The 24,217-nt window shown below is 45.9% G+C and overlaps 1 long non-coding RNA gene across 1 annotated transcript; it reads left to right on the top strand.

Moving 5' to 3' along the window:
• Positions 1–2,167: 2,167 nt before the first annotated feature.
• Positions 2,168–16,061, top strand: LOC131915333 (uncharacterized). The gene is made up of 2 exons (XR_009380318.1): positions 2,168–4,715; positions 15,643–16,061. It is a non-coding gene; the product is annotated as an uncharacterized LOC131915333 (long non-coding RNA).
• The last annotated feature ends 8,156 nt before the right edge of the window (positions 16,062–24,217 follow it).

Genomic DNA, 24,217 nt, shown 5'->3' on the forward strand with positions numbered 1-24,217 from the left:
ACTTTCAGGAAAGAAAGAGATCATGTTAAGCCAGCTGTGTTCAAGCTTGTCCCTCCTGCCCTGCTCTTTTCTGTACTTGCACCCTCGCTGGTCCGGCACCTATTTGCTTCTGAACAGGATGCTTTTGATGAGCAGTGGATTAGCACTTGTAGTTCCATTTGTGGAAGGATCTTTAATAAGCCAGTAGATATATGAAAGGGGACTGATTTTTGAACTTCTTCCTGGACTAGATGTGTCTACCAGGGTCAGGTTAGATAAATCTAACCTTCTAACGCTAGCTAGCTCTTGTGAGATGGAGAATGGCTGGCAATGTGATTTAGTGGTACAGAGTTTAACAGACACATTATCAGCGCTGGGTTCCATCCACAACATCACAAAAGAAAACACACACATACACACAAAACCTCTTCTTTTCCTGGGCCTGTACCCTATCTGCACCTACTGATATATCTCTGGCCCAGAAAGCTTTTTGTTTGCTTGGGGGAAGTTATTTTCTTGTGAGACTGAGTCTCATGTATCCCAGGCTGCTCTGGATGCCATCCATAGAAAAGATAATCAATGTATGATCTTCCTACCTCCACCTCCCAAGTGCTGAGAGTACAGACATGCACCACCCTGCCTATGTTATGTGATGCTGGGGATTTCCGTTCTTGCTACTCAGGCTCCCTCCCAAACTGAACAATGACCCGACACAGATTTTTTTTTTAATACATTAATCCACCTAGAAATCCTCCTGCCTTGACTGGAGTTTTGAGTAGTAGCTACAGTTTAACTTTGGCTCCTATCTTGGATCTGAGAACAGAAAGGGAACGACCACAAGACAGAAATGAGAACCAAAAATACTCCGTTTCCACCTAACTTGACTTTGGGACCCTGAGAATCAAATGTATGCTTCTCTATGAGAAGTGTGGTCTAGGTATGCTTAACTTCTGCTTCCTCTTAGGGGGAGAGGAGAAAGCTGTGACAACCACTGAGGAAATGACTCAGACCTAGATCTGTAGCCCTGTGGGAAAGAGAACCCCGCCAGCAAGTGGAGAGATGCCTTTTCCATACCAGTTCCCCCTTGTCTTCCCTTAGAAGTCCTACCCTAGTCATGGCTATTGAAGATCTTAATTCTGAATATATCGAAGGCTACATCAAGGCCCTTGTCTCAGGGTTTCTATTGCTGTAACAAAACACCATGACCAAAAGGCAAGTTGGGGAGGAAAGGGTTTATTTGCCTTACACTTCCACACCGAAGTTCATCACTGAAGGAAGTCAAGGACAGGAACTCAAGCAGGGCAGGATCCTGGAGGCAGGAGCTGATGCAGAGACCATGGAGGGGAGCTGCTTACTGACTTGCTTCCCGGGGCTTGCTCAGTCCACCTTCTTATTGAACCCAGGACCAACAGCCCAGGGATGGCACCACCCACCATGGGCTGGGCCCTCCTACATTGGTCACTAAATGAGAAAATGCCTTACAGCTGGATCTCGTGGAGGGCATTTTCTCAACTGAGGCTCCTTCCTCTGATTACTCTAGCTTGTGTCAAGTTGACACACAAAACCAGCCAGTACGGCCCTATAGCTGTAGCCAACAATAAGCAGACTTTCTCTCTCTCTGTGTTCTCTCTCCTTTCTCTTTTTTTCTCCTGTTTGTTGGTTTGTTTGTTTGTTTTTTCCAGACAGGGTTTCTCTGTGTAGCTTTGGAGCCTGTCCTGGAACTAACTCTGTAGACCAGGCTGGCCTTGAACTCACAGAGATCCTCCTGGCTCTGCCTCCCCAGTGCTGGGATTAAAGGCGTGCACCACCACCGCCCAGCTGTTCGTTTTTGAGACAGAGTTTCATTATGTAACTCTGGCTGTCCTGGAACTCAGATTCACCTGCCTCTGGCTCCTGAGTGCTGGAATTAAAGGTGTGTGCCACCATACCTGGATAATAAGTGTACATATCCATCCCTTCCCCACCCTCCCAGGATGGATCCTAGGTGACTTCCTTTTATGACACCACATATCTATCTTCCTGTGGTATAGGCCAAGTTCAACACTGCCTGACACCACCACCTTTGCTTAACATCTCTTACCAAAATTTCTTTCTGCTCTACTTGTCCCTTGTCGTCTTCTTTCCTTCTCTTTCTGCCCTTTCCTGTGCTTTCTCTTTCTTTTTTTTTTTTAGACAGAGTCTCATGTATCCCAAACTAACCTTGAACTCCCTAGGTAGACATAGCCAAGGACAATCTTGGGCCTCTACCTCCCAATTAGCTGTTTTTTTTTTTCTTTAAGACAGAGTCTCACTACGTGGCCCTGGCTGGCCTGGAACTCAGAGATCTTCCTGCTTCTGCCTCCCTCTGCTGGGATTAAGTGGGTCCCCTTTTGGGACCACCACTATTTTTTTTTACAAAGTTTGCTTCGTTTGTCCTAGACAACCACTTTACCAATGGAACCCGAGCCCTTTCTCCCTTTTTAAAAAAGATATATTTATTTTTATTTTATGTATGTGTGTGAGTGCATGTATGAAACTATGCACATTGGATCTCCTGGACCTGGAGTTACAGGTGAGTGTGAACCACCTGGTAATGGGTGGTGGAAACTGAACACAGGCCCTCTGCAGGAGCAATAAGTACTCTTAGTCACACGGTCACCTCTCCAGGTGATTTCTCTCTTCCTTGATAAGGTTTTGATGTGTAGCCCTGGCAGGCCTTTAGTTAACACTCTGCCTCCTGTCTCCAGAGTGTTGAGATTATAGGCCTACACTACCAAATCTGTAGTGTATTTTTGTTGTTGTTGGTAGTGGTGGTGGTGTAGATAAATGTGTAGATGATGCACCCGTATCTTCATTATTTCTTTGGAAGACAGTGGACACCCTCAGGGGTCCAGGCCTCAAGTATCATCTACCATGTTGTACTTCTTCATTTGGATAAGTATATATGTGATAAATGCCTTGGCATGTAGGTAGAGGTCAGAGGACAACTTGCAGGAATCTAGAGGATCAAACTCAGGCTGTCAGACACGGCAGCAAGCACCCTTATCCACGGAGCCATTTTGTCACCCCATCTTGTTTTTAGGGGCATAGTTTCTCACCGGGCTTGGCGTGCACTAAATCAGCTGGTCAGGGATCACTGGTGACCCTCCTGCCTCTGCCTCCTCAGAACTAGGGTTACAAGGGCTCCTGTAACCAGCCGAGAGGAGAGGGGCAGGGGAGACTCCCAAGGGACCAGTTTCACACTGGAAAGACGAACTACAGGTGACACAACTCAGAGATGCCGGTCTCTCTATTGGCCTGACCTCAATCTCTTACACATGATGGAGTTTGGGAAGCATGCCATCAATCACACTGCAAAACTCAGGAGGGAATTCTGCTGTGTCAACCCTTGGAAGCAGTTCCTTCTCCGTGTTTGCTCAAGGCATCGATTCCTTCAGGACTATCATGTATAATTGATGGGGACCCACTTATTTGTATCTAGGTCTTGTCTTCCAGATTATTAAAGACTTGAAGGCAGGTATTACTCAACTTTGAGTATGGCACAGTGTCTCAAATATAAGTAAATGCGTGTTTCGTAAAGGAAGAGAGTGGGATAGGGAGATGCCTCGGTCAGCAACTTGTCTTGAAAGCATGAGGACCCGAGTTCAGTCTCCAGAACTCACATAAAAAGCTGGCTACACAGGACCCTGAATCCTGCCGTGGGCACCCCCTTCATCCTCATCTGGCCCCCATCTCCAAAGCATCCTTCAACCCTTGCAGGAATCTTCACATCCATCTTCCAGTGTCCAGACCTTCTCCATCTTTAAAGCCAAACACATCTTCTTGTGTCCTTGCTGCTGGGAGAGAGGAAGTGGTGACTGAGGCCATTCCAAGGTGTTTCAGCAAGTCTGGGAGGGGTTTTGTTGTTTGTCTCTTTTTAAGACAGTCTCATGTGTGTATAAAGTGAGGACATGACCCCTCGAAGGCATGGTTGAAAGGAAGGTCTTTACTGTGGATATGAGGGAGAGGACACCCCGAGGCATCTGGAAGAGTCCAGAGCAGAGAGAGGAAGTAGACTGAACATGGCCATGAGAGGAGGCAGGAGTGGGAGGAAGAAGGAGGGGCAAGAGGGGCAGAGAGAGAAGAGCTGGGATGCCAGCATGGACTCTGTAACAGATGTTTGCAATGCTGAGCGAACCTGGAGGCCAGCATGTGCATTGGTATGCTAATAGGTACCACAGTTAGCCATTTGTCTCGAGTTTCTTGTGGACCTGACAATACATAGCCCTGGCTGGCCTGGAATTTGCTATGTAGATCCAGCTAGCCATGACTCTGTCTTCTGAGTACTTGAACTTAAAGGCATGTACTACCACAACAGGCTTCTTCAAAGGTTCTTAACACTGTCCAATCATGGACATTTTCTCTCTGGGTCCTCAGAATGCCCAATTTGACGGACGTCAGTTATCCCCCATTTACCAGGGTCTGCTGAGCTCTGATATTCTGTGAGTTCAAAAGCTAGCAAAAGGAAGCTGAGCAGCCCCATTGTTGCCGGGCTCTTTTCTGCTGAGCTATTTGTTCCAAGTTCCATTCTGCTCCCTCGGCTGGACATTCCACCAGTGCTCAGCTCACAAGAATGCAGCACACCCTGGCCAGACAGCCCGGCAGGAAACAGGGTGGCCTGGATCCTTCTTTCTAACATCTGTGAGGCGACTACCCCTGAGCAGTCTCCTTTTCCAACTGGCCTTATGGGTCTCCTCTTGGGGGTGGAAGTGGGGAAGGTGAGTGCTTGTGTCTCTCCTGAGGTCACCACTGGCAGAGTGTGTATCTGACCTTACAAAACCTTGGGCCCTCTTTTTTTTGGTGTGTTTGATGCCCTGCTGATAGTCCCATGATTTCTAAGTTATTCAATCACTTTCATTCATTCATTCATTCATTCATTGGTCTAAAAACATTTTATCAGTGTTTACTATATTTCCAGGCTCTATGTTAGGAGTTAAGAATAATGGAACTAAGCCAGGCGGTGGTGGCGCACGCCTTTAACCCCAGCACTCGGGAGGCAGAGCCAGGCGGAACTCTGTGAGTTCGGGGCCAGCCTGGGCTACCAAGTGAGTTCCAGGAAAGGCGCAAAGCTACACAGAGAAACCCTGTCTCGAAAAAACCAAAAAAAAAAAAAAAAAAAAAAAAAAAAAAATGGGATTAGAGGAATAGGTCAGTAGTAAAGGCCTTGCCTAACATGTGTGAGGCTCTGGGTTTGATCTGGAACTTGAATTCCTGATCCTTCTATGTGCTGGTAAATTTTTTTTTTTGTCGACCTGACACAAGCTGGGGTCACCTGGGAAGAGAGAACCTCAGCTGACAGGATGCCTCCATCACATTGGCCTATAGGCATGTCTGTGGGGCATTTTCTGGATTAATGGTTAATGGGGGGGGGGAGCCCACTGTGGGCAGTGCCACCCTGAGCAGATGGTCTCAAGTTGTACCAACATAAGCAAGCTGAAATGTGCCATGAGGAACAAGCCAGTAAGCAGCATTCCTCCATAGCTTCTGCCTCCGTTCCTGTTTCTGCCCTGCTTGAGTTCTTACCTGGCTTCCCTCGGTGATGGGCTGTGACTGGGCATGTGAGGCAAATACACCCTTTCCTCCCTCCCCCAGTCACTTTCGGTCACAGTGTTCATCACAGCAATTAAATGCTAAGCAGGACACCATGCCTCCACCTTCCACTTATGGTTGTGTGCCACCACACCGGGCTTTCTGTGGTTTGCTTGTTTGGTTTGATTTGGTTCTGTTTTCTCCAGGCTGGCCTCAAAGTCCTGGGCTTGAATGACCCTCTTAGCTTGGTATCCTGAATAGCTAGGACTGTAGACATACCTGGCTGTTTAACTGTCTTAGAACTAACTAAGAACTTTTTTTTAAAAAGTATGTGTATATGTGCTGGCTAGTTTTGTATCAAATTTGACAAGCTGAGGTCATCAGAGAGGAGTGATCCTCATTTGAGAAAATGTCTCCATAAGATTAGGTTGTAGGCCAGCTTGTAGGCCTGTAGGGCATTTTCTTAGTAATTGATGGGGAATGCCTAGCTGTAGTGGGTAGCCATTCCAGCTTTGACCTGGAAGTTCCAACCCCCATTGAGGCTTCGGTAACTGTCACGCCTACAAGGCGGGGCTGAGAGAGAACGATGAAGACCCGAGATCCAGATGTGCAGGCTCGCTTGGTTCCTGGACCCTGGACGCTGGAGGTAGACCGAGCAGAGTTCTCCAGAGAACACCACCTGACTGTGCTACACCTTTCCCAGACCCTGTAACCTATCCCTTCACTTGTAAGTTACCCCACAAAATAAACCTCTCTTTTAACTACGTGGAGTGGCCATAATAATTTCACCAATACCTAGCCTATTGTAGGTAGTGCCATCCTTGGGCTGGTGGTCCTGGTTTCTATAAGAAAGTAGGCTGAGCAAGCCATAGGAGCAAGCCAGTAAGCAGCACTCCTCTATGGCCTCTGCATCAGCTCCTGCCTCCAGGTTCATGCCCTGACTTTTTCCAATGATGAACAGTGATATCAAAGTGTAAGCCAATACATGGTGTTTCATCACAGCAATAGTAACCCTAACACGTGTGTGTGTGTGTGTGTGTGTCTGTCTGTCTGTCTGTCGTACGCACATGTGTATATCAGTAACTGGAAAGGCTAGAGGAAGGTGCTGGATCCTCTGGAGCTAGAGTTTCAGGTAGTTGTGTGTCAGCTAATGGTAGGTGCTGGGAATCAAACCCTAGTCCTCTGCAAGAACAAGCATTCAATGCTGAGCCATCTCTACAGCCCCAGATTCCACATTTGTTTTTGTTTTGTTTTGGTTTTGGTTTTTGATACAGTCTCACTATGCAGCCCAGACTGGCCTTGAACTTGTGGTCCTCCTGATCAATGAAATTCCAAAATTGTGCCACCATGCCCGACTAGCCCAATTCATTTTGTTGTATAACAGGTGGAAGTTGGAGGATGAGAGGATGCCGGAGGATGAGAGGATGCTGGAAACTAGACAGGAACAGATAGGATACAGTCACAAGACCAGAAGCATTTCCTACCACTGTCCAGGAAAGAGCAGCATGAATTGAAATTGGTTCTCTCGCAGACCAGCCTGCTGAGAGACAGAGATGAGTCACTGGGCCCCACCCTGGCTTGGATGAAAAGGGCCTCCCACTGTCTGCCTTGCTTAACTCTCAGGATACACTCAGTAGCCAGCCCTTGGATGACTGACTGCTCATGCTCACTGGATTGCTAATATTGAAAAGGTGCCCCAGCAGCAAGGCACTGAAGGCTAAACCCCAGCTTAACACAGTCACTATGTGATTGTAATTCAGCTCCTATGCATTAGATTATTGGGGGTGGAGAAAAACCTCTATCCTGCAGGATATGGGAAACTTACTGAGAAAAAGCTACTAGGGGTGGCCTCTTTGGGAGCCAGCCAAAATGACTGGCACCATGCAAGGTCTCTTGACTTAATCACTTTGATACTAGAGTGCAGAGGGTATAATTACATTGTCATGGCAGGATTATCCTGTCCCTGACCCCTCTGTCCCTGTTTCTTCTTCATGACCCGACAGAGAGGTGTGAGATTGTCTGGCATTTTCTGCTTCTGACTCACAGCTTCTCCAATTCTGGTTACCAGGTCAGTAGGTCAATGGCATTGTCATTTTTTCCCCCCTGAGAAGATCGGGGAAGGGCCAGGAATGGAAGGACATAGAGAAATCTTCCTATGCTCAGATGAAGGCAAGTCATGTACTGTGTCTCGGCCATTGTAATTCAGCCATCTTGAGGTCTTGGTTAGGTTAGCACAGGTTATATAAGGCACACAGTCACGACCTTTCAGAGTGCTACTTTCATAGGCCCAAGTTAGATTCATAGCACCCACATAGCAGCCTACAATCCTTTGCGACTCTGTTTCCAGGAGACCCAAGGCCTTCTGGATACACACACACACACACACACACACACACACACACACACACTCACAGAGAGAGAGAGAGAGAGAGACAGAGACAGAGACAGAGACAGAGAGAGACAGAGATATGCACACAGCATGATAAAACAAAGGTACCAAAGAGCTCTTTCCATTTAGTAAGTGCAAATAACAATGCATGAACAACCTTTCTATTTTCTTTTTCTTTTTTCTTTAATTGAAACAGGGTCTCACTACATAGCACTGGCTGGTCTAGAGCTTGCTGTGTAGATCAGGCTGGACTTGAACTCAGAGAGGCCTGCTTGCCTCTGCTCTCCCTCTGCTGGGATTAAAGGCCCCCTCACCTGGCCCTCACTTTTTCACTTATTTTTTCTTTCCTTTTCTTTCTCTCCCTCCCTCCCCCATCTCTTCTCTTCTCTTCTCTCTCTCGCTCTCTCTCTCTCTCTCTCTCTCTCTCTCTCTCTCTCTCTCTCTCTCTCTTTAACAGAGTCTTGTGTAGCTTGAATTGGTCTTGAACTTCTTTTCAATCCCCCTGCCTCCACCTCCTGAGTGCAGGGATCACAGGTATGCACCAGTGATTTTGGCCTTTGATTTGTTCCTTAATTGCCAACAAATGTTTACTGATGTTCTCTGGGGGGTGAGGGGGGAGCAGGAGGGGGGGGGCTTTATTCATCCAGAAGGTGTTGTGAAGCCAATGATGAATAAAAGTCAGGGGTAGCTGGGCGGTGGTGGCACACGCCTTTAACCCCAGCACTCGGGAGGCAGAGCCAGGCGGATCTCTGTGAGTTCGAGGCCAGCCTGGGCTACCAAGTGAGTTCCAGGAAAGGCGCAAAGCTACACAGAAAAACCCTGTCTCGAAAAACCAAAAAAAAAAAAAAAAAAAAAAAAGTTAGGGGTAGAACAGATCAAAACATAGTCACCAAAACCTGCTTCCATCACTAGCAGCAGGGGCCCCGACGGTAGGAGTGCCATCCTTTGGCTTTCCTGCTTGCTAGGCAGAGCTGAGTGGTCTGAAAGTCCTCCCCTCAGTGTGTCCTCACAGCTCATGAGGCAGATGCCTTTATCGGCCCTACTTTGCAGGTGAAAAATCCTGAGACAGAGAAGTGACGTGACTTGTTTGGAAAAGACAGAGCTGTGACTTGGCTAGAGCAGACTCTGTTTGAAAGTGTGCTCTTGTGAGAGTCCCTGCAAGGTCCTCTTTGAGGCCAGTGTCACTGTGGAGGCTCCTGAGCACCTCCCTACTTCCTGCTTCCCCCTCTGCTTGGAAGCAGGCAAGTTGTTCTCCCTCTTGGTACAAATAGAGATGGCTTTGTTAGCCGGTAGCCAAGTCATGGGTTTGAGGCAGGGCAAGGGTAGCCTTGGGTAATCATTTGTTATCCTGCTGGGAAATGGTTATATAGGGGATGGAAGTGTTTTTGAGGACTGTGGCCCAGTTCCCTGGTTGGATTTCAACCTTGATAGGATGGTTCTGAGCTCTGGTTCTCACTCCTGGCCTCAAGCCTCCCCATACAATAGAAAGCCCCCGGGAAATGCCAGGATAGAAATTGGACATTTCTGAGGCCATGTTGTGTAGGCTCCCTTGCTTACTGGCAAATCTCATCCTTATCTTTTGATTTTTATTTTTTGAGGTAGGGTCTCATGAAACTCACGTTTGAATTTCTCACTTTGAATTTCTCAATCTTCCTGCCTCTGCTTCTGAGTACTGTGATCCTACTCTATCACCACACCACACCTGGTTTGTGTATCTCATCTTTATGGGCATCTTCAGGTCTTGGTACTGGAGGAACAAAACTTGTGTCATGCATTTGGGAAAAAATGACTTATATAAATCAATAGACCATAGTGACATATATTGAACCTGTAAGTCTCAGTAATGTGTGTCAATCAAAGGTTCTGAGGAGGGTGTGTCTCTAGCCCCCCTCTTACTTCAGTGACAGAACATCTAAGATCCCAACCTTCTCCCCCTGTTTCCCCCTGAATTAGATCCCAACCTGACCCCCAGATTCCCAGGCCTTCACATTCCCCAGGACGGCTGGAGCCTCCCATCCTGGATATAGAAAAATATGAAGCCTGAAAACTACCTCTCTATTTTTTTTTTCATTTTTAACCTTTATTTTTTATTTTATATGTATGGATGTTTTGCCTGTGTGTATTTATGTGTACCACATGTGTGCCTGGTCCCCTCAAAGGTCATAAGAGGATGGACCCCCTGGAACTGGAATTATAAATGGTTGTGAGTCTCCATGTGGGTGCTGGGAAGTGAACTCGAGTCTTCTGCAAGAGCTACAAGCACTCTTAACCACTGAGCCATCTCTCCAGCCTGTCTTTCCTGCATTTCATTTAGTGTTATGGACTTGCTTTTTGCGTCTCTGCTGAACCCTGACTACTCTGCTCATACATTTATCTATGAGATTCACAGGAACACATCTGAAGATTTAGTAGGAGCAGAAGGATCGTGATTTTGAAGTTAGCTTGGGCTGTATAATGAGTTGGAGGCCAACTCCAGGAGTCAGTTCTCCTTTCATTATGTGGGCCCCAGGGATCAAACTCAGGTTAGCAGGCTTGGTGCAGAGTGCTTTTACCCACTGACCCTATCTTACTGACCCTCTTTAAAAATTTTGAGACAAGAGTCTTACTATGTAGAGCAGGGTGGTGTCAAACTCACTTTGTAGCCCAGGCTCACTTCTAATGTAAGGACTTCCTAACAATCCTAAATGATGTCATTGATAAGTACTTTGAATCCCTGGTTATGGGTTTCTCCACTGATGCAATAAGCCAAATCAAGCCAAATTAATAAGACCAGGTTTAATCTGGGCGAAGAGGAGAAATTGTGTGGTAGGTCTGTGGACCAGAGCTTAAATACCTAGTAGGCACCGTATTGAGCAGCTCAGGGGGAGGAGCCGCCGCTTGGCAGGCTTTCTGAGGGACAGGGTTTGGAGAGGGAGGGGGGAGGGCTGAGGTGGAGCTTCCAATGGAACAGTCATAAGAAAATTTCCGTCTCTGTCATTTCTGATAATGTTCCAAATCCAGCGGTTGTCCCAGGCAGCAATGTTGTCGATATGGACAGTACAAACCATTGCATCTATGAGTCCAGAAAACTGTGCAAAAGTCCCTCAGCTCCAGGACACACTGTATCCATCTTTGGATCTTTGCACACAGCCTTCTCCCTTCCAAGAACATCATGCCCTGTTCCTACCCATCTGTGGAAGGATACCATTCTATTTATTTATATTTCTGAGGCAGGGTCTATGTAGCCCTGGCTGTCTTGGAACTCACTATGTAGACCAGGCTGGCCTCAGACTCACAGAAGTCTGTCTGTCCCTGCCGCATCTATTGGGATTAAAGGCATGCCTCCCAGTCCACTGCTTCACCATGGCTTTAAAATTGTTCCTTTCTCTGAGTGTCTCTCTCTTCCTCCCCTTTTTGTTGGAAAAGTCTCCATCATAAACAGCTGTAATTAACACTTTCAGGGGCCGGAGCAAAACTGGAACATGGGCTCCTGTTCAAAATTTAGTAAGAATTTCAGGTTGGCCACAGTGGGATACTGAATCAGGTGTTCAAGTGTGGAGCCTGGGGGAGAATGGCCTCGCTCCCTATCCCCATGTAACTGAAAGTTTTTTCTGTGTTCCCGCCTGGTGGACTCGAGGTTCCACAGCGATTCAGACCCAAATAAACACACAGAGGTTTATATTAATTAAAACTGCTTGGCCATTAGCTCAGGCCTACCACTGACTAGCTCTTACACTTAAACTCAGCCCATTTCTGTTCATCTATATGTCACCAGTGTGTACCATGGCTTTACCTGTGTGCCATTACATGCCACTCCCTGGATGGCAGGCTGGTGTCTCCTCTGATTTAGCCTTCCTTTTCCCAGAATTCTCCTCTCTGCTTGTCCTGTCTATATGTTCTGCCTGGCTACTGGCCAATCAGCTTTTTATTTATCAACCAATCAGAGCAACACATTCACAGCATACAGAACATCCCACAGCATCCCCAGGTACCTTCTTTTGCCTCAGACTGTAGGCTAGGCTCTGAAGCTATAGTTGCCTTCCCTCCCCAAGTGTCTGTCCCCTGGTGCCTATCTATGCTATCCATATTTGATGTAAGGAACGGCAGGATTACAGCACAGCCATTGTCTTGACACCAAAGTAGGCTTACTTTGTCTGCCATAAAATATGCTAATCATTGAAGTAGCAAACTTTGTGAAAGAGAATGTGTTTATATAGTACCAAGCAGGTGGAACAGTAGGCCCCATCTCAAGTCTGCCTCCCAAGACTTAGATGTGAAGGTATTTGTGGTATAAACAATGCAATTGTGGTAAGGTAATTGGAGTGATGAGTAATGTGAGCAAGAGTAATCATACTCTGTGCTTATTTATAAGATTCATGTTCAAAAAGGCAGCGTTAAGGCTGAGTGTGGTGGTGACCATCCATCCATAGTTCTAGCAGTCTGAGGCAGGATAATGGAAGTCAAGACCAGCCTAGCTATATAACAATATTCTGTCTTATACAACAACAATAATAAGAGTCAAGGTTGGTGGCAAATGCATGTAATCTTAGCACTTAGGAGATAGGGGCAGGAAAATCAGGAGTTCAAGGCCAGCATCAGCTGCACAGTGAGTTCGAGGCCACCCTAGACTATGTGAGATTCTATCTCAACGAAGCAAAACAAATAGCAAAAGAAGGGGCTGGAGAGTTGGCTCAGTGGTTAAGAGTGCTTGCTGCTCTTCCAGAGGACCTAAGTTCAATTCCCAGCACCCATCATCTATAACTTCAGCTCTAGGGGATCTGACAGCTTCTTCTAGCTTCTTCAGGCACCAGTGACACACACACACACACACACACACACACACACACACACACACACACACACAGAGAGAGAAATGCATACATACACATAAAAAATGATAAAAGAAAGCAGCATGACCTGAGGAGTCACATGCCTCTAATGTCAAAAGTTGTTCGTCAGGGCTGGAGAGATGGCTCAGTGGTTAAGGACACTGACTGCTCTTCCAGAAGACCTGTGTTCAATTCCCAGCATCCACATGGCAGCTCACAACTGTCTGTAACTCCAAGATCTAATGCTCTCACACAGACATGCAAGCAAAACACCAATGCACATAAAATAAATAAATTAAAAAAAAAGCTGTTCATCAAACACTTGCACAGGATGTAGCTGAAGTAAAACAAGGTTACTCCAAATTCCTGGGTTTGCGGGGGAGGTGCTTAACCAATGGCTACGGTAGTGACCATACACAGAGCTGTTGTCTATAGCAAAACTGTTGGGGTGGGGGGTGTCTTATACTTAGCTAAAGTCCATTGTGAAAACAAGTGTCTAAAAGCAAGTGAAAGCAGAAGGTTCTGGGTCCCCCCACCCCTCCCCCATGCCCAGAGTGGAAGGTTCAGGGTCCACATACACCCACCCCCACCCCCCCTCCCCGCCCATGCCCAGAGTGGAAAACTGAATAGACCTGCATGTGTTAAATCGCATTTGTCATTTAAAATCCCAAGCCTTGGCTGGGTGGGGTGGTGCAAGCAGCTAGATGTGGAGGCAAGAGGATCAGGAATTTAAGGTCAAGCTGAGCTGCAGAGCAAATCAGAGGCCAGCTTTAGCTACATAAGACTATTTGGGATGGGGGTGGGGAGGGAAGGCCCAGAGACATTAGGGGACTTGGTGTATGTGGGTGGGTGATCACTCTGCCCACAAATGGAGGAAGTAGGAATTGAGCCCCAAGCCTGGTCTACTCAGCTGGAAAATCCAGCTTCCTTACACCCTCACACATCCCTGCACCACCTGTCTTGTCTACATTCCACTATGACATCATATGTGGTTTTCCATGTTGCTACAAAGCCTTTGAAACCCTTCCTTTACATTTAAGGCCCCACATTAGTCCAACTGTCATCTTCATTCCATTCCCCTGGTGTGAGTTATTGACATTCCTCCAACCCCTTTTCCGAATTACAAGGAATTCTGCATTGAGCAAGTTACATCAGGTTGGTTGAGAGGGAGGGAAGCCATCTGCATTTGGCATCTTTCTGGCCCTTCCTGGCTCACCTTCCCCCTCCCACCTGGAGGCCCTGGAAGAACCTGGTTACCCTATCAGTGAAGAAGGAAGCTGTTGTGTCAAAGGGTGGGGTAGAAGGTGGGTGGGAGAAGCCAACTCCTTTGGAATTCACATGCCATTCAGGCTGAGTTAATCGCCCTTAAGCAGTTTAGCCAGATCTCGTCAATCTTTTTTTTTTTTTTTTTTTTTAAATTTATTTATTTATTATGTATACAGCGTGTATGACTGCAGGCCAGAAGAGGGCACCAGATCTCATTACAGATGGTTGTGAGCCACCATGTGGGTGCTGGGGATTGAACTCAGGACCTCTGAGAGAGCAGTCAGTGCTCTTAACCTTTGAGCCATCTCTCCAGCCCCCAGATCTCGTCAATCTTAAATAGCTTTGACAGCCAGAAAAATTAAGATCATCCCAGGATGCTTACTAGTTTTGAAAAGATTATAAATCCTCTATCACAAAGAGACCAGGTGAAGGATTCGTAAATCCTGTTAAGAATTTTAGCCCTCAAAGCTGTGCATGGAGTTGCATGCCTGTAATTCCAGCACTCAGGAGGTGGAGGCAGGAGAATCTGATGCACAAGGCTATAGTTAGCAACATAGCAGTTCCTAGCCAGGTTAGGCTACATGAGACCTATCTCAAGTGGCAGAAATAAAATAAATTTAAAATTTATCTTTATCCTAAGGGTAATGGTCTCTATTGAATTTAGTCTTTTTTTTTTTTAAAGAGAAGGTCTCACTCTATAGTGCAGGCTACTCTGGAACTCATGGGGATCCTCCTGCCTCAGCCTCCAAGGTACTGGGGTTGAAGGTGTGTGGCACTACACCCAGCTCCCACTTAATGATTTTAAGAAAGAGGAATTGTGGCCTGGTCAGATTCTTGGGTCTCGCAAGAACACCTTGATTGGAAGGTACTTGAATCAAGGGAAGGGAAGGTAGAGAAGGGACATAGGATTCTAGCCAAGATAACTGGGCGGATAGAATGTAAGCAGGAATATGGGGACTCATGGGAGAGTCCCCTCCCCCCTTTTCTCTCTCTTGTTTGTTTTTCGAGACAGGGTTTCTCTGTGTAGATTTGGATCTTATCCTAGAATTCACTTTGTAGCCCAGGCTGGCCTTGAACTCACAGAGATCCACCTGCCTCTGCCTCTCAAGTGCTGGGATTAAAGGTATGCACCACGACGGCCGGCCAAGAGTTCTCTCTTTTGGACCTGGTCAGTTAGGGGTGATCTAAGGCAAAGTTCCAGCACAGCTATGATTTGGGGAATCATAGCCAGCTTCTAGGAAGGTCCTTGAGCAGGACTCTTGTGGGCTGACCACTCGATCATGTAGACCTGGGACCAGTTGGTAAACCCTTACAGATCTGGCCAGCCCAGAGAACTGAGTGTTCTGAGAAGCCACAGCGGGCTCTGCAGGAGAAATGGGGATAGGCAGGAGGCCCCACAGGCTGTGAAGATGACTGAACCCGAAGACTTCTGATCCCCCTTGTTTGAGTTATGACGTTAAGTCCCATGAGCTCCTCAATTTAAGGATTCAGATGGATTTATTCACTTATTTGTGTTTGGTGGTGCTACAGCTCACACTCATTTGCTTGAGACTCCTCTTAATTCCCTCTGGCCAGGTCCACTTCCATCTCTCTCCCCCACCCCAAACTTCATGTCCTTTTCTTTTTGCTAATAACTTATTTAGCCTACTTTAGGTTGTCCATATATTCTGCTGGGATCATCCCACTGGAGCATGGTTGAACTACCAGGAGCCACACCCTTAAAGGAAATTGACTCTTCTCCTGGAAGCCATCAACTGTGCACAGCTCCTCAGTTAGGGGTGGGCTCATGAATCCCCTCCCCTCCATGCTAAATGTTGACCAGCTTGATCAGCGGACTGTCAGAATGCCAGGGTTGGGATGGGCGACTGACTGAATTCATAGTCTTGGCTTATTTTTTGTTTTTTGACCCTGTAGCCAGAATGGTCTGGAACTCACTATTAACCCAGTCTGGCCTCAAACTCACAGTTATCCTACTGCCTCAGCTTCTTGTGGTCTGAATGTTCAGATCTGTAGGCATGAGTCGCCACACCTAGTTCCTCACTGCTTTAAATAAAAAGCTTATTAGCAAACTATGGCAGAGTAATATGGTCCTGTTGGCATTTCAAGTTTTTTATATCTGTGATCACTAAGACATAATAGAGAACTTCAGGAATGCTCCACTAGAATCAGAAGAGCTACTTCAGGGTGTGGTGTTTGCTGAGTGACTGGTTAGGTCATCTCTGCTCTGTGTCTCATTTCCTGCATCCATAAAGTGTAGGCAGAAATGGTCACCTTGTAGGGTACTGTGAAGATTTCATGTACAAGTGCTCATTCCCCAGTGATGGAGAAACAGAGAAGAAGGAAGGTGTTGGAATAAAGAAGATAAACATTAAATCTTTCCTCCAGACCCAGGGAATGCATAGCCCAGGGGTAGAGCACTTGCTAGAACATATATATGGCCCTGGATTTAGTCACCAGTGCCAAACATAAAATCCTTTTTTTTTTTAATGAGAGGAAGGATTTATTTTGCCTCACAGGTTGAGAGGGCACAGTCCACCATGGCAGGACAGGCATGGCTAAGTGCATGTCAGCAGGAGCATGTGGCTGGAATTTCTCATGTCTTGATTGCCTAGGCAGCAGAAATATGTATTATCATCATCACCATCATCACCATCTATCATCATCATCACCATCATCAAAGCAAGATCTTGATAAATAGTCCAGGATAACTGAAACTCACAATCCTTCCGCTTCAGCATGTGCTCAGCAGGAAAAAAAATGTTCTTGATCCCACTACTTATAACAACTCCTAGGCCAGCAAGATGGCTTAACAGGTAGAGGTGCTTGTGTACAGGCCTGACAAGTTCAATCCTTGAATCCCAGAAGATGGTTGAAGATAATTGACTCCCAAGAGTTGTCCTCTGACTTCCACAGCGCGCGCGCACACACACACAATTAATTAAAATGAAAAATAGCAGCTACCAAGAATTCAGAAATTGCTCTTTGCTATGATGTTTCAATTGTCTTTATAAATCCTTGCAATAGCTCAGTACAAATTGGGGAATTATTACTATCTCATTGTACTAATGGGATTAGCAGAGGTTTAATAGCTTGCCCCAGGTATCCTAGAAAAAAGGCCACACCAGACTATCTTATAACTATATTATCTAGCTATGTAATCCTGGTAGTTCCAAGGCATCTTTCTTTAGTATCTAAAGCTGTGCAGTGGAGAAAACTCTGAGGTTTGTAGAAAATTTATATGAAGCAATTATGGCACAGAGGTAGGCAGGTGGGCAGGCCAGCAGGAGTGGGCATGGTGCTGGAGCAGTAACTGAGAGCACATCTGACCTGAAAGTTTCAGGCAAAAGAGGAGACTGGGCCTGGTGTGGGCTTTTGAAACCTCAAAGCCCATCCCCAGTGATACATCTCCTCCAACAAGGCTACACCTTTTAATCATTCTCAAACAGTTCCAATGACTGGGGATCAAGCTCATTCAGATCATCACAGTCAGTGTTATCGACTCATGTACCCTTCCAAGAGGTTGAGCCCCTAACTACCTGGTGCCTGTAAATGTGGCTACAGTTGAAAATAGAGTCTTTGCTGATGAAGTAAAGTCTCCAGGGTAGAAAAATGTGGATGCAGATAGACATGCACACAGCAAGAGCTTTGTTCCAGGGTGCAGGAAGGTATTGGGGAGTTGTGTTTCAACAAGCCCAGGGAAACCAAAGGCTGTTGGCAAAATACCAGAAGTCCAGAGGAAGGCCTTGCATGAATTGTCCTTCCCAGTCGCAGAAGAACCAGTCCTGCTGACACCTTTGTGTTGGAAGGGCAGTCTCGGGAGCTGTCAGAAAATTTAGCCCTGTTATGTTTTTTTCTCCCCTTTACAGGTAAGATTCATGTACTACCACCCCCAGGCCTCCTTGTTACTTAGCTTCTCTGGGTTTGTAGGTTGTAGCATGGTTCTCCTTTACTTTACATCTAGTATCCACTTATAAGTGAGTACATACCATGTTTATCTATCTCGGTCTGGGTTACCTCACTCAGGAAGATTATTTTCTAGTTCCATCCATTTGCCAGCAAATTTCCTGATGTCATTGTTTTTACCAGCTGAGTAATACTCCATTGTGTAAATGTACCATATTTTCTTTATCCATTCTTCCAATGAGGGACATCTAGACTGTTTCCAGTTTTTGGCTATTATGAATAATGCTGCTATGAACATAGTTGTGCAAATGTCTTTGTGGTATGGTGGGGGTCCTTTGGGTATATGCCCAGGAGTGCTATAATGGGATTAAATCTCTAGCAATCCACAGAGTCTATTTAATGAGCAAAGGAATTTATTTGGGGGTTAACTCACAAGACAGAATAAAGAAATTTGTCGTAGGATCTTGGAAGGGTGAGGCATGGTCCAATGCTGTTCTCTGGTGAGCTCTGCCCTGGTCTGTTCCAGCATCCAAAACCAGGAGGTAGCAAAGAGAGTTTGTATGTGCATCCCAGGTCTTAAGGATCCCCCAGCGGCCACACCTCAGGGCCATGTACCTCAAGGTCATAGTCAGGTGTAATAGTTTCCTGCTACCTCACTAGAGGCGGTGCTTCAGGGCATGACTCAAACAACCACCCACTACAGTGCTATAGCTTAGTTTTGAGGTACATTGATTCCCAGCTTTCTGAGAAACTGCCATACTGGTTTCCAAAGTGGCTGTACAAGTTTGCACTCCCACCAGCAATGGAGGAGTGTTCCCCTTGCTCCACATCCTTTCCATCATGAGCTGTCACTTGTGTTTTTGATCTTAGCCATTCTGACAGGTATAAGGTGCAATCTCAGAGTTGTTTTGATTTGCATTTCCCTGATGGCTAAGGATGTTGAACATTTCTTTAAGTGATTCTCAGCCATTTGATATTCCTCTGTTGAGAATTCTCTGTTTAGATCTGAACCCCATTTTTAGTTGGCTTCTTTGATTTTTTGATGTCTAGTTTCTTGAGTTCTTTATATATTTTGGACATTAGCCCTCTGTCAGATGTGGGTTTGGTAAAGATCTTTTTTTTAATTAAAAAATTGTTTATTCATTTTACATACCATAGATCCCCCTCTTCCCTCCTCCTGCCCCTCCAGCCTCCCCCTCCCATTGGTAAAGATCTTTTCCCATTCTATAGGCTGCTGTTTTGTCCTTTTGATAGTGTCCTTGTTAGGGTCCTTAAGAAATCCCCAAAAGACCACCAGTAACGATGCGATTAACAAGAGTGTTTATTATACCACATGCATGTGGGTAAGCTCCTTTTAAGCACAGCTAAAGGAATTTTAAAAGCAGTGTGACCATTCTACTTAGGATTGGCTTATACAAGTAGCAATCATATTAGTACATTTCTAACTGGTTAAGGCTAGCAGGAGTGAGTAAGCTAAGGCTATAGCTTTCCATTCTGGGGTGAGTCTGGACAAGTCCCAGGCTTCGTCCTTATTTGGTTATTACTTGTGTGGGGGGAGGGGTTTGGCCCAGGCCTAATATGTGCAGGAACTGAGGCCTAGTTCTTAACTGAGTTATTAGGGCCCTGTCATGGTACTTGCCTGGCCCTCTCATCCTTTGCCTTACAGAAGCTTTTTAGTTTCATGAGGTCCCATTTGTTAATTGTCAATCTTAGTGCCTGCTAGATTGGTGTTCTGTTCAGGAAGTTATCTCCTGTGCCAATGAGTTCAAGGCTATTCCCCACTTTCTCCTCTATCAGGCTCAGTGTATCTGGTTTTATGTTGAGGTCTTTGATCCACTTGAACTTGAGTTTTGTGCAGGGTGATAGATATGGATCTATTTACATTCTTCTAAACATCCAGTTAGACCAGGATCATTTGTTGAGGATGCTTTCTTTTTTCCATTGTATTATTTTGACTTCTTTGTCAAAAATCAAGTGTTCATAGGCATATGATTATGCCAATGCCATGCAGTTTTTATTACTATATCTCTGTACTACAGCTTGAAATCAGGGATAATGTTACCTCTGGCAGTTCCTTTATTGTACAGGATTGTTTTAGCTATCCTGGGTTTTTTGTTTTTCCATATGAAGTTGAGTATTATTCTTTCAAGGTCTGTAAAAAAAAATTGTGATGGAATTATGACAGGGATTGCACTGAATCAGTAGATGGCTTTTGGTAAGATGGCCATTTTTACTATGTTAATTCTGCCGATCCCTTCCATCTAATATCTTCTCCAATTTTTTTGTTTGTTTGTTTGTTTTTTGAGACAGGGTTTCTCTGTGTAGTTTTGGTGCCTTTCCTGGAACTCACTCTGTAGCCCAGGCTGGCCTCGAACTCACAGAGATCCGCCTGCCTCTGCCTCCCGAGTGCTGGGATTAAAGGCGTGCGCCACCACCGCCCGGCCTTTTCCAATTTTTTTTCTTCAACGACTTGAAGTTCTTGTCATGCAGGTCTTTCACTTGCTTGGTTAGAGTTACCTCAAAATATTTTATATTGTTTGTGATTATTGCAAAGGGTATTGTTTTCCTGATTTCTTTCTCAGCCTGTTTATCATTTGTATATAGAAGGGCTATTGATTTTTTTTTTAGTTAATTTTGTATTCAGCCACTTCCCAGTCCTGTTATTTGAAACCACTCAGTTTGTGACACTTTATAATGACACATGGCTTTTGTCTTTGAGACACTATCTTGCCATGTATGCCCTGGAACTCCCTCTGTGGACAGGTTGTGATCTGTCACATGCTGGCTGTGATCTTCCTGCTTCTGCCTCCTTAGTGAAGGGATTACAGGTATGTATCATTGTCTTAGTTAGGGTTTCTATTGCTGTAAAGAGACACCGTGATCACAGCAACTCTTATAAGGAAAACATTTTAATTTGGGCGTCTTACAGTTTCAGAGGTTTAATTCATTATCACCATAGTGGGACATGGCCGTGTGCAGGCAGACATGGTTCTGAAGAAGGAGCTGAGAATTCTACATCTTGATCCAAAGGCAACAGGAAGTGAATTGAGTCTATACTGAGCATGGCTTGAGCATAGGAGACCTCAAAGCCCACCCCTACAGTGTCACCTACAGTGTCACACTTCCTCCAACAAAGCCACATCTCTTAATAGTGCCACTCCCTATAAGCTTATTGGGAGCCAATTACATTCAAACTACCACAATCACCATGTCCAGCTTCTGCACATATTAATTGCATCTCCCTGACCCCCACTATATTTCCAACAAATTTTATTTTGCTTTTGTTTGAGATAAGTCTCATGTAGTCTAGGATGACTTCAAACTAACTAGTTAGTAACTGAGGATGACCTTGAACTCTCCAGCCTCTACTACCTGAATGCTGTGATTATGTGTACCTCCATACCCAGCTACAAATTTGTTGTTTGTTTTGTAATGAATGGATCAAGAGGAAGTTAAACATGGCTGGGATGATGGCTCAGTAGATGAAAAGCTGTGAAAACAAAGAGGACCTGAATTCAAATCCCAGCCCCTACTTGGCTGCTGCTTGTGCCTGTAACCCAGTGGTGAGGAGTTGGGGAGTGGGGGTGAATGCAGGTGGATCCTGTGAGCTGGTTGGCTAGCAAGCCTGGCTGAGATGGTGAACTTCAGGTTCAGTAAGAGACTCTGTCTCAAACAAACAAACAAACAAACAAACAGACCTCCAAGTGCACTGCATGTACATGACAAACCTACTAGTGTACATGTAATTAAAAATAAATCTAAAAAACAGTAAGGTACAGAATGACAGAGGAAGATAACCCACATACTCCTCTGAACGCATGGACTCACGTACGCTTGTGTACATTCCCAAAACCATAAAAGGGGCAGAAAACTGGGGAGATGGCTCAGTTGATAAACTGCTTGTTGTGCTGCTGTGTGTACCTAATTTTGACTCCCCAGCACCGGCATAAAAAACTAGGTGTGGTGGTACACACTCATCATCTCAGTGCTCCCCCACCCCCCAGGCTCACTGGCTAGTCAGCTTAGCCTAATCAGTGAGTCTCAGGTAGAGGAGACTCAAAAACAAGGTAGATGGCACCTGAGAAATGATACCATAGATTGGCTGACCTCTGACCTCCACCTGTATGCACATATGCACACACATAATCATGCACACCAACCTACAGGCACACACACTGGGGAGGGGGACATGATGCTAAATTATTTTACTTATTATTTTATAGGGAGGACAAGCAAGTAAAGATTATGTTCTGTACAACACATAGTGACGATTCAAAATGGGGGTGCCCTTTTAGCAAGGTTTCCATCTCTGCTCTTTGGGATTTAGTCCTTGTTTTGGGGTGGATGTGAACTGTATTCTAATCTACTATGTGAATCTCAAGTGTGCACAGCCCCCTTCCCTTGAGGGTGTTGGGGTTCTCTGAGGGCGAGCAGCACTGTAGCCTGACTCTGTAGACAAGAGCCATCTAACATGACGCGATGAAGTGGCACCAAGGTCAGCTCTGCTGGCGTCCCACATGTCCCCTTGGGTCACTTCCAACCACCCTCATGCTACTGTGGACAGGGGGAGAGGTCTAACCTCAGCCAAGCTGTTCAGGTGCTGAGGGAGGAAGTCACACTGGAATGGTGAAGTCTCAGACACCGTGGGTTACAACTGGAAGCTTTTGAGAGATTCTCACAACCCTCATAAAACATCTGCCTGCCTCGGAGGCGCCTTGTTATTGTGATTCTTATTTGGCACACAGAGTCCCTGTTGCTGTACTCGAGGGACCCTTTCTAACTGTTTAAGCAACTTAGGTAGGCACCTCAGGCCTTGAGGGAAATGAGGTGCCTGGAGTGGAGAGAGGGCCTTGTGGGCCTCACGACCCCTGGGGATTGTGGCGGATGCTCAGAAAACAATTACACTAGAGCAAGCTTCTCCAGCAGCAGCCAGGGCCTGCCTAGCTCTGCTCACCCAGGAACACGAGGAACAAACAGTGCTCCCTTCTGCTGGGGGGAGAGCTTTAAATAGAAGAGTATCTTAGCTGTTCCAGATAGAGTGAGAACAACCCATTTATGCCCTCTACATTATTCGATGGGAGGCTGCGATCCATCTACATAAAATGTCGATTATCACTTAACAAATTAGTCCCAAATTTAGTGCCACAAAATCACAGATACTTACTATTTCCTTGTTTCTGAGGCTCCTTAGGTGAGGAGTCTTAGGGACTCTCATGGGACTACAATCAGTAGAGACTCAATCAACCCAAGGCTTGGCTGGGTCGGAGAACTCACTTCCAAGATGGCTTCCTTGTGCTGCTGGCTGGGGAATTCTTCTACTCATGCTTGTCTGGATGCTTCTGTTCCATACCACATGGGCTAGGGTGAGCAACCCTCTGGGCTGATCCAAGACTGAGTGATTTCTCAGGATGTAGGAGTTTCTATGCTAAAACCAGGGTGTAGGACCTGGAAACCTCAAGACTAGTTGGACACCCTCTATGAGCTGTTCCATGAGGCTGTTCACAGCATGGGATGGTGTGAAACAGTGACCAAGGTTAAAAGTATTTTATAGCCTTACCTTGGAAGGAGCATATCATACCTCTGAATGTATATTTCTGGTACATTCCATTGGCCCAGCACAGACCAGCTCTGATAGAAAATGCAAAGGTCTAGAAAAAGGGCATGACTATCAAGAGGTGGGGTTCATGGAGAACCATCTTTGAGGCTGGCCACTATGTTATCCTAAAATTAGATTATAGTGTGTGTGTGTGTGTGTGTGTGTGTGTGTGTGTGTGTGTGCGTGCGTTTGTATTTCTCAGGTTTCAGGTTTCCTAGGCTGGCCTCAAACTCATGGTGGCTTTGAACTCCTGATCCACCTGCCTCCACCTCCCTCATGCTGAGATTACAGGTGGGTGTCACCAGGCCTGGCTGGAATTATTTTTTAAACATCTGTATCCGCGCATCATTTCTCTGCATTAACAGGTCTCAGTGTGGTGGCCCTTCCATTCCGGATTAGGTTGTTTGAAGCTGCAGGCATCTGAATCTCAATGGGAGTGGGATCCAAAGTAATTCCCTCAGCAGGCTGGCAGCTGCTGCTGTGGTCCAAGGAAAGCCTTCTTTCTCCACATGTAGCTTCTCCATACAGAACAGCTGTGTTCTGATGGCTCTGTCAGAAGCAGAAGCTGCCCGCCTTCCTGGGATCAGATGGCCTTCAACTTATTGTCATACATCCTCCTCCAAAAGATGTCATAGGTCAGCCCTGACCGAGGGCAGGGAAGTTAACCCTGCTTCCTGCAAGGAGGGGTGTGTGTGTGTGTGTGTGTGTGTGTGTGTGTGAGAGAGAGAG

This window comes from Peromyscus eremicus, chromosome 7 (genome assembly GCF_949786415.1).
Source record: "Peromyscus eremicus chromosome 7, PerEre_H2_v1, whole genome shotgun sequence".
NCBI classification, from domain to species: domain Eukaryota; kingdom Metazoa; phylum Chordata; class Mammalia; order Rodentia; family Cricetidae; genus Peromyscus; species Peromyscus eremicus.